The sequence below is a fragment of the Coptis chinensis genome, chromosome 4 (genome assembly GCF_015680905.1).
Source record: "Coptis chinensis isolate HL-2020 chromosome 4, ASM1568090v1, whole genome shotgun sequence".
Taxonomy (NCBI): domain Eukaryota; kingdom Viridiplantae; phylum Streptophyta; class Magnoliopsida; order Ranunculales; family Ranunculaceae; genus Coptis; species Coptis chinensis.
In genome coordinates, this window is record NC_141459.1 from 71673437 (window position 1) to 71692025 (window position 18589).

Below are 18589 nucleotides of genomic sequence, written 5' to 3' on the forward strand. Positions count from 1 at the left end.
CCTACCTTAAGCCCTTTTTAAAGGCTTTAGGGCCGGGTTTTTGAGTCGGGTTTTAGGGCCGGGCCTATATATTTTCTTCTTTTTACAAATGTCATTTTTCAGACAAAGATTGTTTTTTTGGTTTCTGTGTTACAAATGTCTACTCTGTATTTCGCTTTAATGGTGTGGACGGAAACCTTTAGTTCTAGACTTGGCTTGGATGTGAATAAAAATATAATTTATAAGAAGTAAGTGGGAAAATAAATTGAGAATAATAAGTTCTAGACTTTGATTTGATGATCAAAGGAATAAAGTCTTATTTTTTTATTAGGCTAGTGCTCATTGTTCTTCATGGCTGCTAGATAGGTTGACAAATTTTTGTTATATAAGACAAGTTATTGGAAGTATCCTTGGGTGTAAGTGATAAATTATAAAGGACAATGTTATTTTATGTAGGGTTTTTACCGATATCTCATACATGATTCCTACGATATGTATAATTACACTATATCACATGCATAAAATAGTGCAGCGGAAACAGAAGATCGTATCTTGGTCATAACTTTCAATTTGAAGTTCCAAGCTTTGATCTACAGGAGAAGATGATGTTCTTGACACACTCAAGATCTTCTTCTTATCAACTTAGTTGGAGTCAAGTTCCAACCACGAACGGGAAGCAACCTTTGTTCACGAACCAAGAACCGACAATGGCTAGGGAGGTTACCACTTATGGAATCTCCATAAATTACTAGCTTCTTCTTTAGAAAATGTTGGAGGCCACCATTAAAGGAGAGAGAGCTTTTCTTTGTTGGGATTGGGATGATCAATATGTGAGGGGTGGGGAGTCTATTTATAGAGCTCTCCCACCTCCTCAATATTTGATAGGACAGAGTCCTATACTCATCTAATATCAGATAGGATAAAGTACTATACTCATCTAATATCAGATAGGATAGAGTCCTACACTCATCCTAATACCAGATAGGATAGAGTCCTACACTCATCCTAATACCTGGTGGTTATCCTTATCTTGGTGGTTTATCCTTATCCTGGTGGGCGTTTATTCAGCCTTATTTCTAACATCTCCCACTCGCCCACAACGGCGAAGAAGGTTTCTAAGAGAAGCATTTAACTAGAATGCTCAGCCATTTGTGTGTCTCACATGGCAAATAGCTCGTGTGACCCTAGCACACGTATCATGATATCTGTGAAGTAGCAAGTCGCAATGAAAAGCACGACACAGTGATCTACCATGAAAGTGATCTTAAAGAAGACGAATCCGAAAACCTAATATTCGGAGAGTGTGTGTATACCCCAAGATCTGTTTGTTTCATCACTTTGACAAATATCACTCATCCCTATGAGTCCACACCATAAAATCAAAAACGTATCACATGATTCACAATTATCATCAATTGTCCTGGCCAGGTAGAATCCCAGTGATTGTGTGATAAACCTTCAGTTCTTTTACACTTTGCACGCAAGTCATTGTCATCAGAGTTCTACCAACTTCCCAGTATACATCCAGTCAGCCTTTTAGTAAGAGCTTGTGGGGAGCAAACCAAAGTTACGAGTAGTCCTCTTATTTTCTTGACAAGGTCAAAAGTTCAAGGAGGGTACCATTCGATATGTCTTAAACAAAAAACATATCAATAGAGCTCACATAGCAAGAATTTTTAGGGATATTTATTTTCTTGCTCTCAGGTGGTCAACTATACACATGTTGTGTGAAAACATGTCATGGCAAGAGTATCTAATTTGTTTACTCAATAATAGATATCTGTATGTCCACTCATACCATGCAAGTGTTGTCATCTCTAATGACAATTCCAAGGATACTTTGCTCCCACTTGGCAACAACCGTTTGTAGGTTTAGACAGAATCTTCCCTATGAAGCCTGTTTCTTCTTATCCAATTATAAGAAGGGGCATGACTCAGCACTAGGTTCACCCTTCCCATAAGGTTTAGTGACTTGTCAAGCTAAGCTCCCACTGTTTAAAATGGAAGTGACTGTTCATGTGAGTGAATCAGTCAACTCTACTGACATACATATGAGATGATAAACAGTATAATGAGAATGCAATCGATCTGGAAAGAATGCACGTTTATTCATTAAACCATCAAAGTGTTCTTAGCATAATCACATCCTCTTTAACCCAAGCATTTTTACATGTGCAAGGAAGAGTTCCTTTGGAATAGCTTTGGTCAGTGGATCCGCAACCATCTGATCAGTGGATATATGTTGTAGAACCACTTTCTTCTCAAATTATCATTTGTAAATGCGTAGTGGTACTTTAACTCTATATGCTTGGTTCTTCCATGGTACTTTGGATCTTTAGCATATGCAAGAGCAGCCATGCTGTCAGTCCAGATGTGAACTGGTTCAGCAGCTCTTGAGAACACTGACAAGTGTTTGATGAAACGTCTAGGCTACACAGCCTCCTGTGTGGCAGAGCAGCATGCAATATACTCAACTTCCATAGTTGAAAGTGTTATGGAAGTTTGCTTCTTGCTGCTCCAGGATATAGCACCTCCATTCATTATGTAGGTATATCCTAAAGTTGACTTCCTCTCATCAAGGTCTCCAGCCCAGTCGGCATCGGAGTACCCAATCAGCTTAAGATCTTTCCCTTGGTAGACAAGTGAGTAGTCCACGGTGCCTTTAAGATACCTCATTATCTTCTTGACAGCCTTCCAGTGTGCGACCCCATGATTTGTTTGGAACCTTGATACTAACCCAACTGCATAGCAAATGTCTGGCCTTGTACACAACATTGCATACATAAGGCTTTCGACTGCGCTTGAGTATGGTACATTTTTCATAGCCTGAGTTTTAGTAGGATTCTTGGGAGACATTTTAGAACTCAAAGACTCTCCTAGACTTACTGGGAGATCCACTTGCTTGCAATCAGTCATGTTGAATCTTTCCAAAATCTTCTTGATATATGTCTCCTGAGACAAAGATAACAAGCGTTTGGGCCTATCCCGAGTTATTTTAACTCCTAAGACATAACTAGCTTCACCCATGTCCTTCATTTCGAAGTTTAATGACAACCACTCCTTAGTGGAATTTATCAATGCCTTATTGTTGCCTGCTAACAAAATGTCATCCACATATAGAGATAGAATCACAAAACCATTTTTAGATGTCTTGACATATACGCAATGGTCCTCATTTACCATTTCGAATTTGTCTTGAAGCATAGCTTCATGGAATCTCAGATTCCACTGTCTAGAGGCATGTTTTAAACCATATATGGATTTGTTCAGTTTACACACTTTGTGTTCCTGACCCTTGATTGAAAAACTAGTGGGTTGATCCATATAGATTTCCTTTTGCAATTCTCCATTGAGAAAAGCAGTTTTGACATCCATCTGGTAAAGCTCTAAATCTAAGTGGGCAACCATTGACAAAAGGAGACGTATGGAGGCAAATCTCACTACTGGTGAGAAGGTGTCCTCATAGTATATTCCTTCTTTTTGGGTGTAACCTTTTGCAACAAGCCTGACTTTGAATTTGTCTATGTTCCCTTCCGCATTTTTCTTGATCTTAAGAACCCACCTGTTCCCAATAGATCTCCTGTTTGGAGGTAGATCAACTAAGTCCCATACTTTGTTTTTGTTCATCGACTCCAATTCTTCCTTCATAGCTTCCATCCACTTACTTGTATTGGACCCAGAAATAGCCTCCTTGAACGTTTTAGGTTCATCAGATATTTCTGTAAGTGCCTTGGTCATATTTATCTCCCCTTCAATCTCAAACCGACGTTTGGGGATATGGCCTCTAACACTCTTACGAGGTTGGGATTGATCAATCAGTTGACCAATGTCATTGTCACTGGAATCAAGGTTGATGAAAATTTCATCTTTGCCTTGTTCAACAGCAGTTATAAGGTTATCAACTTCGTAAAGTTGTAGATCCTTATCAACATCACCCCTCATTGGGTATTGATCCTCTAAGAATCTGACGTTACGTGCTTCTATTTATGTGACATGCCCTTGAGTATCCTCCCCTAGGAAGACATACCCCTTAGAAGTCTCACTGTATCTTATAAAGACACACTTCTTTCCAGGAGCACTCAACTTCCCAAATTCTCGATTTTGAGAAGTGACAAAGGCTGCACACCCCCATGGTCTAGGTAGTTCAAAAATGGGTTGTCTACCAGTCCATAGTTCATAGGGTGTTTTGTCAACAGATTTTGAAGGAACTAGATTAAGTATGTGCGCAGCCGTTAACAATGCATCACCCCAAAATGAGATGGGCAAGTTAGCCTGAGCCATCATAGATCTAACCATTTCCAGCAGGGTTCTATTCCTTCTCTCAGAGACACCATTCTGCTGAGGGGTATAAGGAATAGTTAGCTGTCTAGCTATACCCTTATTTTCACAGAGTTCCTTAAACTCATCAGAAAGATACTCACGTCCGCGGTCAGTTTTTAAGGCCTTTATTGTCCTATCAAGTTGATTCTCAACAAGGTTCTTGTGCTTTTCAAAACAGTCCAAGACGTCTGATTTGTGAGACATCAAGTATACGGTCCCATAACGTGTATAGTCATCTATGAAGGTAATGAAATACAAATCCCCATGCCTTGCTGTTACATTCATTGGTCCACAGATGTCAGAGTGAATAAGTTGTAAAGGATAAGTTGCCCTTTGGGCTTTCCCAAAAGGTTTCTTGGTGGCTTTTCCACCAAGACAACTTTCACAGGTTTCCATTTTAACAGAGGTTAAGTTACCTAACAACCCTCCCCTTGCTAAGCGGTCTATCCTACTATGTCCAATATGTCCTAGTCTAGCATGCGACAATTGGCAATCAACCATTTTAGACATAAAAACTTTAGTTTGTGCTAAGTGTAATGTCATAAAAGAATTCATTAAATAAGCATGACCTATCAAACTGTTATTTAAAGATATCTCAAGCGAGTTCTAGGAAAAATTAAACACATAGGATTCTTGAAGTAATTTCAAAACTGATAAAAGATTTCTCCTAATTGAGGGTACAAAGAGTACTTCTTCAATAAGGATGGATCTCCCACTCACAAAATCCAACCTACAAGTGCCTGTGCCCAAAACATCAGCTACACTTTGGTTTCCCATGTGGACTCTCCGAGTTCCTTGTGGAAGTTTCCGGAAATCTTCAAACAGGGACCTATCCCGGCTTATGTGGTCTGTCGCTGCTGAATCTACAATCCAATATTGTGATGAATCAGACAACATGATAGTACTTATCACATTGACAGTACTTAAAGTAAAACTTACCTCAGGAGAAGGACATGCCCTAGCATAGTGTCCCATCTGATGACAACGGAAGCATTCAACACTAGTCATGTCTATCGACTTTCTAGGTTTCTTTTGTTGTGGGTCAGGCTTGGCCTTTTCCTTGCCTTTCCCTTTTCCACTTTTCTTGTTCCAAGGAGCCTTCCTCTTTTTGGAGTTGACAACATTTGCTTCAGTTTGAACAACAGGCTTTTCATTGAGAAGCCTTTGTTCCTCAAGCTCACATTTTCTCTACACTTGTGCAAAGTTTGTGATACTGTCGTCATGCGTTAAGATAAGACGAAATTGTTCCCAAGTTTTAGGTAAAGACCTAATGACAGCTTGAATTTGTTGTTCATTTGACAGGACCTGTCCTGCTTGGGCTAACTCAGCAATCTTGTTCCTCATCACCGTGCAATGTTGTGTCATAGAGGTATGGGGCAGCTTGATAAATTTGTCAAAGCTCATTTGTAGCCTCCTCAGCTGTGAGTAGTCGTACCCCCAAGGTCCGCCTTTACTGCTTCCCATAGCTTTTTAGCCGATCCAAGGCCATCATACCGCATCATGAAGTCATTCCTCATGGTGCCAAGTATGGCAATTGGCAACATTGTCTCGCTTGTATACTCATTGTACTTCCTAAGTGCAGCAGTATAAGCGACTTTGTGTTATTCCTTCGGTGGTGGGTTACGCTCTTGTCTCGGTTATTACGTCAATGACCTTCCTATCTGCCAGAATTAGCCTAACTTTCCTAGACCAAAGTTCGTAATTCTTATCGCTTAACAAGTCTTTTTCAGGTAGCATTGTAAATGGGGATTTTCCATCGGGTGCCATTCTATCAAGTTTGAATTCCAAAAATAAGATACTACGAATAAGAATCATCTCTTAAAATAAATCTAAGTAATCCACATTTTCACATATGAGATGATCATGATAATTTACTAGCATGATTCTAGCCATTAAATAAAATCAATGCGTTTGACTATCAATAGCATAGAATATGCAAAAAATCTACTATTTAAATTTCCATTTAATAAAATTGTTTCTACACAAAGGAGTTTTCTATCTTTCAAAAATAATGTGGAACTAAAAAGAGCCAGTCAACCATGAACATAGAAACGTCCTGGGTGCCCAGGGGAGTCATCCTCATCCTCACAGTCACTATCAGCTATTTGAAAATTACTAGCCACTTCCTCTGTTTCCCTGTGAGGTGGGAAAATAAACCCTGATGACACATCATATGGATTTCGTTCCTTAGCATCGTCTCATAATCGATGTAGGAGAGATTTAAGTGGTCGAGCCTCATTCCTATCCTGAATAGGACTGGGGCTCTTTAGTGTATATTCTGGTGATGGTGGCTCTGTCTTCATCTTATCAGATTTCAAGACAATACGCTGCAAAACTCTTCTATATTGCTTTGCAGTCATGCGTTTCTTGGAAGCCCGTCTCCCAAGATCTGGTTCAATTTTCCTACAAGTCTCGGGTCTATGCGACTTAGGCATTGTGCCTTAGTTTTCATATGACCGTTGATAGAAAACATACAATTTTATTTACATGCAATAGTAAAAATCCAGATTTAAATAATTACTGCATGGTAAAAATAAACACCCTAATGTCAATTTTTAATCGAGGAAAAATAAAAAAAATTTAAGGAAAAAAATTTCCTAAAAAAAATTTCCACTAAAATAGCCAAATTATTTCCTATAAATAATTTATTTTGCAAAAAAAATTAAGCAATTTCTAATTAATTTTAAAAAACCTAATTATTTAAAAATTAATTAAAAGATTTTGAAAAAAGAAGTTTTCCAAAAAAAATGTAGATCACAAGATCAAAACTACAAACAAAAACATGCAAACCATGGAAAACCTAGCTCGATGCCAATGTAGGGTTTTTACCGATATCTCATGCATGATTCCTACGATATGTATAATTACACTATATCATATGCATAAAATAGCGCAGCGGAAACAGAAGATCGTACCTTGGTCACAACTTTCAATTTGAAGTTCCAAGCTTTGATGATCTGAGGAGAAGATGATGTTCTTGGCACACTCAAGATCTTCTTCTTCTCAACTTAGCTGGAGTCAAGTTCCAACCATGAACGGGAAGCAACCTTTGTTCACGAACCAAGAACCGACAATGGCTAGGGAGGTTATCACCTATGGAATCTCCACAAATTACTAGCTTCTTTTTTAGAAAATGTTGGAGGCCACCATTAAAGGAGAGAGAGCTTTTCTTTGTTGGGATTGGGATGATCAATATGTGAGGGGTGGGGGGTCTATTTATAGAGCTCTCCTACCTCCTCAATATTGGATAGGATAGAGTCATATACTCATCTAATATCAGATAGGATAGAGTCTTACACTCATCCTAATACCAGATAGGATAAAGTCCTACACTCATCCTAATACCTGGTGGTTATCCTTATCTTGGTGGTTTATCCTTATCCTGGTGGGCGTTTATCTAGCCTTATTTCCAACATTTTAATTTAAAATATTTAACAAAGAGTTGGACAATTATGGTATGTATATTTATAGTGAAAATGTGAAACTATAACTAGGGCTGAATTAGGGTCGGGCCTATGTTTCAGAACCTTTGCCCTAGCCCTGCCCTAGAAAGCCTTAGGGTTAGGTCGGCTCTGCCCTAAACTCTGTGAGGACTTTAGCTGTGAGGGCTTTATAGGGCTTAGGGTCGGGTCGGTCAGGGCCGGGTTAGATTCGTTAGAGCCAAATTCCCACCCCTACTTCATATATTAGTCTCAATTCTCCCTTTCTTTGTTATTGAATATGAGTAAATATTCATTCTTGTGATTTATCTAAAAGTTCACACAATTATCTTGCCCTAGTAGCATGTAAACTACATCCACGCATCACATCAGCATACCAAATGTAATTTAAGTTCAGATTGGTGGTGTGGGGTAGGTAGGGGCATGAAGTTCAATATGGAATTGTTGTTGCCAATATTCTGGTTGTGAATTCGTTGTCCCATATTGTCTGTAGTTAATTTTTAACATTTGTTATTCCGTGTCATCTTCTTATATCAGGAATCCATTGCTGCCAGCCTTAGTCAAAAGAAGATTGGAAGTACATCAAGATACTCGGAGAGGCTTTATAGTTGAGTCAGCCAATTAACATCAATTCTATTGCAATCCACATGCATGCCGACAGTGTTCTAAAAAACGGACTAGGCAGCCGTCTAGGCGGTGCCTAGCCGTACTGTATTTCACTTTAATCGGTTGATAAAATAGTGGACCATTTAATCGGGTCTAGGTGGCGGATTAATCAGCCTAGGCGGGGCTGGACGGTTTTCAGTTTCAAAAAAAAAAAAAAAAAAAAAAAAAAGAAAGACTAAGAAAAAAGGAAGAAGGAAGAAAGCAAGAAATGGAGTAGACTGACCTGAATTCCTTGATTGGTGGTGGATTGGTGTGGTCGGCTGTGACCATCTTCTTCTATAGCCGGCTGTTGCAACCCAGATCTAAGATCTAGGGTTTGTTTATTTTAATAAGAGATGTGGGCTTTTAATAAATGATGTGGACTTGGACTATTTTGTTTCTTTTTTCCATAGATACTTAGATATGATTAAATTGGGCTTTTAATAAGCAATGTGGATTTGGGCTTTTTGGGAATGGTTATATTTAAGATGTAAACTTAGCAAAAATTGTTTTAAATAGCTAATGGGCTTTATCAAAATCTATATATAATCTGTTATATCCAGAGAAAAAAATTAATTATACACATATATTTAAATAATTATATATATATATATATATATATATATATATATATATATATATATATATATATATACTAGCTTATAGGCCCGTGCATACGCACCGGCTCTTTTAAAAATATTTTTATTTTTTTTTAGAAAATTGGGACTACCGTTTTAGTCGCTAACCCGTTTTAATTTTCTAACAAATTGTTTTAAATGAAGTTTTAATTAAGCTTTAAAAACCCGTTTTTTCAATTGGGATAGATATTCTGTTTTAATAGGAGAATGATTCCCGTTTTAATTAGATACGTTAGATTTTCGCTTAATTTTCAATAGGGGAGGAATTTTCATTTTAATAGGAGAAGGATTTCCGCTTTAATTAAAAGTGTTAGAATTTGTTTTAATAGAAGAATAATTCTCGTTATAATAGAAAAGAAATTTCCGTTTTTCAAATATGAGAGAAATTCTTGTTTTAATAGGAGATGACGTGGAATTTTAATAGAACTCGAAAAATACCCCTTGTAGGAGCTTTAATATTAAAATATAGATATAGCTTGTAGTCCCGTGTATACGCACCGGCTCTTTTGAAAACATTTATATTTTTTTTAGAAAATTGGGACTACCGTTTTAGTCGCTTACCCGTTTTAATTTTCTAACAAATTATTTTAGATGGAGTTTTAAAAACCCATTTTTTAAATTGGAAGAGAGTTTCTGTTTTTAATAGGAGAATGATTCCCATTTTAATTAGATACGATAGATTTTCGCTTAATTTTCAATAAGAGAGGAATTCTCATTTTAATAGGAGAAGGATTCCCGCTTTAATTAAAAGTGTTGGAATTTGTTTTAATATGAGAAGAATTCTCGTTATAATAGAAGAGAAATTCCCGTTTTAATAGGAGATGATGATGTGGAATTTTAATAGAGCTCGAAAAATACTCCTTGTGGGAGCTTTAATATTAAGACTAGCTTGTATCCCCGTGCATACGCACTAGCTCTTTTGAAAATATTTAGATTTTTTTTAGAAAATTGGGACTTCGGTTTTAGTCGCTAACCCGTTTTAATTTTCCAACAAATTGTTTTAATTAAGTTTTAAAAAACCGTTTTTTCAATTGGGAGAGAGATCTTTGTTTTAATAAAAAAATAATTCACATTTTAATTAGATATGCTAGATTTTCCCTTTTCAATGGTGGAGGAATTCCCATTTTAATAGGAGAATGATTTCCGGTTTAATTAGAAGTGCTAGAATTTGTTTAATAGAAAAGGAATTCTCGTTATAATAGGAGAATAATTCCCGTTATAAAAAAAGATTATCGTTTTTCAAATAGGAGAGAAATTCTCGTTTTAATAGGAGATGGCGTAGAATTTTAATAGAGCTCGAAAAATACCCATTGTGGAATCTTTTGAAAACATTTATATTTTTTAAAAAAAATTGGGACTACCGTTTTAGTCGCTAACTATTTTTAATTTTATAACAAATTGTTTTAAATTAAGTTTTAAAAACCTGTTTTTTCAATTGGGAGAGAGATTATGTTTTAATAGGAGAATGATTCCCGTTTTAATTAGATACGCTAGATTTTCGCTTAATTTTCAATAGGGGAGGAATTCTCATTTTAATAGGAGAAGGATTCCCGCTTTAATTAAAAGTGTTAGAATTTGTTTTAATATGAGAAGAATTCTCGTTATAATAGAAGAGAAATTCCCGTTTTTCAAATAGGAGAGAAATTCTCGTTTTAATAGGAGATGACGTGGAATTTTAATAGAGCTCGAAAAATACCCCTTGCGGGAGCTTTAATATATATATATTATATATATATATATATATATATATATAATTAAATAAAACCGCCTAGCGCCTAGCCCGTCTAGGTGCCGCCTAGAAGGCCTAGGCGCTCCCCTACCGTCCATCTACTGGCTAGTGTTTTTTAGAACATTGCATGCCGATATTTTGTACCCTCCTCCAGCTAAACAAATATGCACATGTATGTTCCATAAAAGTATTTATGTTACATAGACACACCATATTTCAAAAATAATATGTGTCGGATACGTATCCACGTGTCCGTATCGGACACACACGGACACATATTGTGTGTGATATACCTTAGTTTTTTATATTTCGCCGTGTCAGACATTCCGTATCCATATCAGATATGGACACACGTGTTCATGTCAATATAACTTAGAAAAATATCAATATTACCTAAGGCTTCTCCAGAGGTTGAATATTTATGTACCCGGACTCACTTTCCATTTGCAGTCTTCTTTATTAGTCATCTTAAAGATTTGAATCATCTTTTATTCGTATGCATTTGATTCATCTTATGCATTATAACATATCGAGTTGTCTTCAACATATTGTTAATGGTACCATAACATATACTTCAAAGGTATCTTATGAATTATAACATATCGAGTTGAAGACACCTGAATTTATTGTTTCCTACCTCTCTAAGGTGTCTTCAACATTATTGAGTCGTTATTTGAATATCTGCTATATGATTCACAACATGTTTCTATATTTCTCAAGTCCATAATTCAGCAAGTCAGTGTATGGAATATGCTTCTTTATTTTTTCCTAATTGGCATCCTTCGGTTGTACCCCCCCCACACACACAAACAACTACAATTTTATGATTTTCAGACCAGTTAATCCTTGGTCAGTAACCTGAATTGTATAATTGTACAAAATGACAAGGACTTAATAATATTGGTCGCAATGTTAGTACTTGGTGGAATAGATTTCCTCCCAATATTTAGTACTGAACTCTCTCTCATGTTACAGGCTACAACTAATAAATCAAAGGGTAATCACATAGAGATATCTAAAGTTGATATCATACATAAAAGCTCTTATTGTCGGGTTTCAGGTGAGATATGATACTCATGTTATGGTATCATTGTATGGTATAACCTAATGCTCATGGACTTGACCTGCATCCGCATACGGTGAAATGGTTGCAGTAATTTTGTTCTTACTGCGTATAATAATTCATGTAACCGAGTATATTGTGCAACACGTGCTTGGCGAAAAGTCTCAACCTTGTTGGGATGTCGTACTTCCTCTCCCCAATAACCGTGCTGATTTTTTGGTAGAGTACATGGCTACTTAACCTATTAATCAGAATGACTTGGCTACCAAGTGATGGTATGACCCATAGTCATTCTTATTTCTCTTTTGGTGTTGATATCTTTGGTGTAAAGTAGTTGTTGTTATTGTGGTTAGCATGTCTACTCTGCGTGTCACTTTTGTTCTGACACTTTACTGAGCTTATATAACACCCGGCTATTTCTATTTATTATTTTTTATAATATATGATTAATATTAACAATAAGAATAAATAAAATAAAATAAAAAGGATAATGATTTGAAAGAGATAGGGTAAAGAGGATAAACCCAATTCCCTATTTTTCAGGGATTTTGAAAAAGGGAAAGTATCTTCTTTGCTACATTTTTTTAATTCGGGGGGGGGGGGGAATTCGGGCTGCATCCCCATGGTCATATGCGCTAAACCAAAGATCAAGCAAACCTTCTTCATCAGTCACACCCTCTAGCCAATTCAAATACCACAATGGACGAATCATTGCGGGACCAGCACCGATCCATGTGTACATCATATGGTATAGTGAGTTCTCTCTCATACATAAGACTACCATAACTGCCTATCAATGGCACTCGCTGCAACAGTTAAAATCCAAGGGGCTACATTAACGATTGAATAAGTGTCTGGCCCGTCATTCCCAGCAGAACAAGCTGTGAATATCCTTCTGGGTTGCATGAAATGTTCCAATGGCAATGGGATCACTAAAGTAATCAGGACCTGCGCCCCCACCAAGTGAAATTGATATCAAATCAACACCATCGTCAATGGCATCATCAAATCCAGCCAATATATCCATTGAAGAGCAGCCAAATTCCGTGCATACTTTGTACATCGCAATACGAGCAGATGGTACGCCACCACGTGCTGTTCCTTTCGCTAATCCATAGAAGTTTGCACCAACAATGGATGTTCCAGCAATGGTTGATGCGGTGTGTGTGCCATGACCTTCTGCTGCCCCAGCACAAGGCGTATTCCTATCTTTGCTTGAACCCTGGGATGAATAAAGCATTGTCCGAGTTCGCACTGCGCGCAATCAACACTGTGTAAACGAGTCAACCTCAGAGAGCTAGTTAAAAATGTTCATGTATACAGTGGTCTTAGTGTGGAAGGTCACTGTATACAGTGGTCTTATGTTGCTTGGAAACTTTATGGGTTTCCTGCTAACCGTGTGATTGGGTCGGGTACTAATCTTGATTCTTCGAGGTTTCGGTTTCTTATTGCCGATCAGCTTGATGTTAATGCCCGGGATGTTAGTGCACGTTTTAAATGTTATTATATTTAATTGATTATTTTTATAAGTGCAAGATAGTGATTATTGCAATCTGTTAAAAGTATATATTGCTGCTGAATGAAACCTTAGAGAGTCGTTTATCGGACGCAGTTAGCCTCACTTAATTTGGATGAGTTACGGAAAAGATATGACCTCGACAATTCTATGCGTCAGAAATTCTATTCGTTAGAAAATAGTTTTCTGTATAGGGTTTGATCACAAATTACATAAAGCTAGGGGGAGAGTTAGAGTTTTTGTAAAACATGAAAAAGTGAGTTTTATGAGTCTTCTTTCTAACTCAATTGGCTTTGTCCAATTCCGAGTCCTGTGGAGACAGCTATGATGTCTGGAAGTTTGGTTGACAGAAAACAGTGTGTCAGAATTCAGTTTCTACGCACTGTGTTCAAGTCCAGTTTTAAAATAGTTAGGGTGAGAGTTAGAATTTTTATAAAACATAAAAGAGTAAGATCTAGAAGTATTCTTTCTATTCCAATTGGCCTCATCGCATTCGAAGGCCTGTGGAATTAATTATGGTGTTTGGAAGTTTGACTGGCAGAAAACAGTGCGTCAGAAATCAGTTTCTTCGCACTGTGTTCGAGCCTAGTTTTGGCACATTTAGAATGAGATCGAGTGTTTTTGTAAAACATGAGAAAGTAAGTTCTTTGTGTCAGCTTTTCAACACAAAAAGCCTTGTCTCGTTTGGACACCTGTGGAAAGAGTTGAGCCATTCGGAAGATAGTCCGTCAGAAATCTAATTTGCTGAAAATTAGGATTTTTACCGTTTTCGACTTAAGTTTTCTTCTAGATAGGCTGAGGTTGGGACTTCGAGTTCTACGTGAAAAAGTATATCTACATACCTTAGTTTTTAAGTAATTAAGTTACATGTCATTTGGATGAATGTAGGAAAAACTATAGCATTGACTATGTGGCTGATAAGAACTACGAAGGCTTGATTCCAATCCTGAAAGATTTGGATACGTAGGCAGCTTTGAACAAAAGTGCAGCCACTATACTATATTAAATATTATATATTAGTTCTTGTGGTAACTATATGTGAACGTGATTGTGGTTATTTAACATGTATTCACGAAACATTTAACTAATGTGTTATTCATGATTGAACCTTTTGATATCTATGATTTATATAATTGATAATGAGGTGAGTTGATTAGTTATTGTGTTTGGAATCTTTAGTAATGAATTATGGTTTGAGACGATGTTTGTTTTGTAATAAAAATATTATAATAATATGAGAACTCATGAGTGTTAAAAATCCAGTGTAAAAGTGTCCGGTGAAAGTTTAATGTGTCGCCCACATCTTTAGAACTCTCCACGCCTCAGAATTTGGTAATGAAAAGAAATGTTTATGACTTGTGATGTCATGTGATAGATGGGTATTCATTGAATGTGCCATGAATGACCCGGGTATTCATTGAATGTGCCATGAATGACCCAATCGTTTGGACTGCCCTAGAGAGGAACTAAGGTATTCGCCTTGCGGGTTGGTCGTATTCCTTGAATGTACGGGAATGTAGGTTTGGGTATTCCTTGAATGTATGATGGGGAATGACTCGGGGCATTTATTGAATGTGCCATGAATGGCCCGTTAGTGTTATGATGGGTATTCCTTGAATGTGGCGGGAATGACCCAAGGTATTCATTGAATGTGCCATGAATGACCTGATATTTGTTATGCCCAAAGAGGCTTTGTGATTATGTGTATGGAAAGCCCAGAGATGGCTGTGACTCACAAGTTACGAGTTTACAAGATGAAAGTATGTTTCCTGGAGGCGATATCCCGCTTGGGACGTATGTCTTGTAGTGGTACTCGGTGTGAGTGAGGCGCACGGATATGTGTGATTTGGCAAATGTGTGTAGTGCAAATCGTGGAGTAGGAACTAAAGGTTGGGCTGTGTCTTTGAATAAATGAGTTAACGAGATAATTAATAAGCAAAGTAAAATATTTAGTTTACGTGTGATGGAATTATTGCATATGATGCATATGAGTTCTTATGAGAAATATATACGTAGTTTGTATGAGTTGATACTCACAAGGGATGAATATACTCCCTGGGTTGTGACTTTTTCTTGTTCTCATAAGTAGACGAGTGATACTAAAGTAAAATTATATGAATTGTGTGATGTTATGGATATGAAGTGTGACGGTGAATTGACTATAACTTGATATGTTTTTACGAAACTATTAATGACTTGTGATAGTCTGAGATCTATGATTATGCACGCAGAAACTTTATGACGTAATGATGTCATATGAATGACTACCATTGATATAGGTATTATGATAAGTGGTATTCCCTGAATATGCGGGACGAACCAGGTTCTATCAATTAGACTTAAATGTCTTAAATGAGGTTTGGTTATGAATGGAATTTTGACTGGCTGAGATAAATCAATTTATTGTGATGTCTAACTCTTTTTTTGGGAGGGTAGGATCAATTAATCTTTTCTGCAGAGGGACGTAAATATCCTACCCTAAGACGACGTGTTGGCTTAAAGGTAAGGTATACCAAACTCATATTTAATTAGGTTATCATATGTGCAGTTAATAAATGAAATGTAAGTGGTATTGTTATATGAGTTAATCTTGGAAAATGGGAATGTATATTGGGATTGAAATCTTACTTGGGAAGAAACTACATGCCGTTTTGAGAAAACGGAACTAACTTGTCTTCCAAGTTGAAATGATTGTAATATTTTTATATGTGAATTAAGAGTTGTTATTTTGGTTTTAATTTGATCTAATATTTTAATATCATGGTTGATAATGAGTTATTAGGGTTTGGTTTTATCCTGGATTTTCAGAATATGGAATAGGGTGTGAATAATTCCCTATTTTAGATTTTCTGAAAATTTGGGGTGTGACAGCTTATCTTTGCACCCTAAGTTATATACCCTTTCCCACATTTCATTATTGTCATTTAATGATTATTATTGATGCTAGTGTTGTAATTAAGTGTAGTCTCAATTCTTGTCAAGTTGAGCCCATGGAAATGGTCAGTGGATTGTCCCAGTAACATGCATTATGTTGTTGATCATATAGCGCTCGCAAGAATCTTCTGGTTGGGCCTAGCCATTATATGATTCTGAGAAGTATATTCAGTTGTACGTGTTCTTCTTTCTTATCTAACACATTTGTATAACCATGTCTACAAATTTATTTTGCTTTTGTAGTGGGGTTATGTTGTGATCTGCAAATGGTGTTTTCATGAGAGACGCAATGTGGGAGGTCAGTTCCTTGATTATTTCCATTAAATCCTCCGACTCCCCTTAGAATGAGAAAGAACAATGATTGTAGAGTCTTGAGATTTTTTAAAGAGTTCTTTAGTATTACAACAACCTATTTGACTCTGTATAACAATAATAATGGCATAATGTCCAAGGGATTCCATGTTATTCTCGTAAGCTTCAGTTTGTTTAATATTCTTGTAAATGTGGAAGAGATCGATAGGCATTAGTCACATGTTGAATGAGTTAAGAGTTGGTATGGAGCATAGAGTTGTTTCTAATGTATAACTTCCACATCTCAATTCATTTGCTTCCTCCTTTGAACATTCATGTTAGACCAGATTACTGCAGTCATGCAAGTCACAAACTATTCAATGTCTTCAAGTACATTACTACCAACATTTTGGTGCTTTATTTGTTTCTGTATCTTTTGAATATATTGGCTCTTGTAGCATTTGAGTGGGAGCATGCAAGAATGTAGTAAGAATATGATGTTGGGATACCTAAAAAAATATTCTAATACTTTTTTATAAATAAAAACTAAATTATTCCAATGGACAAAAACTGTCTAACATTATATCTATCTGACGGTTATTGACAGCAGGAATACCCGACGGTTCATGGCAGCATGAATATCCGTCGATCTATACCATACCAACCGGAAATATCCGACGTATCAAGACAGTAGGAATTTCTGACAGTCTATATCTCTTGAAATTTCGTCGGCATAGATAATCAACCCCGATGGCTTGTTTTGATTGATCTTGCCCATTTGCAATCTATGCCGACCGAGCGTTTCTCGACAGTCTTGTAGCGATTATTGTCTGTCGGGTAAAGCCTTTGGCGAATGTTTTTGTCAATTAGGTAAAGTCATTTCTTTTGTAGTGATATGAGGCCTCTCCTTTTAAATTGAGCGAGACCATCATGCATCGCAGCCCGTCATATGCCATAGTGGCATCTGCTGGCGGAAATGATTTTGTTACCGTTTGTAGGATACAGGCCACTTAGGACGTATATTCCTAATACATGCATTTTAGCGCTAAAAGGACTGCTATTGACGCTGCTTGGGAAGATTCCAACTTATGAGTAAAAGTACCGAAAATCCAAAGTCAACTGTCAAAGTCAACTCTCAAAGACTCAGCCAAGGACTCAGGGACTTAAAGCCAAAATCAAGAATTCCATTGTATAAGCTTAGATCAAAAGCCCACAAGGTTGTTTCTAGAAGGAAGGGCATATATGTAATTGGTGTCCTATATAAACCAAAGTTGTAGAGAAAGAACATTATCGTAGAGCTAATCTTTGGTCATTAGGAGTAGATTAAATATTTTAATAGTGTAATTTGTTATTTCTTTGTTTTTCACTTTTATGTTCTTCAAGCTTTAGTGTTAAACCAAGTTCTTAATCTTTTCAATACAAGTTTTCATTTTTCTTTGCAATACAAGTTTTCTCTACTTATCTTCTCTTGATTCGATTCCAAATACTAGTTATACTCATTTGACAAGTTCGAATGAGTATGACTTTGTGAGCAAGATAACCACCAAAACCAATTTCATTCTATGTTTTGATTCAACAACAAGTTAAAAGCAAGTTTTAGTCCATATACAAATCAACTAAGAGTTTCACATTAAGAAGTAATTCCAAATAGCCATTAGAAAGTAGGAGAGAAGAGTTACAAGTCTAGTTTTTCCAACCATCAAAACCATCCTCCAAACAAAAAATTCAAGATGAACAACACCCTCAACACCACTATTCTCAACCAATCAAATGACACTGCCATCATGGATTCAAATGGGAAGAGGAAGATGGAGAAAAATAACACTCATTGAACCCTTCTTCTCAATCGAAATTCAATTTATTTTAGTTTTTTTTTATTGATTTCATTACTGATGTTTCGTTTTCGTATGTTTCTAGCACACTTCTATGCAAACGGAGCCCAAGAATAGCACAAGCGAGACGAATCACTGGAACTTGCTGGAGAAAAAAGTGCGCAAACGGAGCAAAAGAACCCGCGCTGCGCATATCACACGC

General features: G+C 36.7%; 1 long non-coding RNA gene across 1 annotated transcript; it reads right to left on the reverse strand.

The window, feature by feature from the left end:
• Positions 1-4853: 4853 nt before the first annotated feature.
• Positions 4854-5586, reverse strand: LOC147504658 (uncharacterized). The gene is made up of 2 exons (XR_015220429.1): positions 5239-5586; positions 4854-5162 (listed from the first exon to the last, which is right to left on the reverse strand). It is a non-coding gene; the product is annotated as an uncharacterized LOC147504658 (long non-coding RNA).
• Positions 5587-18589: the final 13003 nt, after the last annotated feature.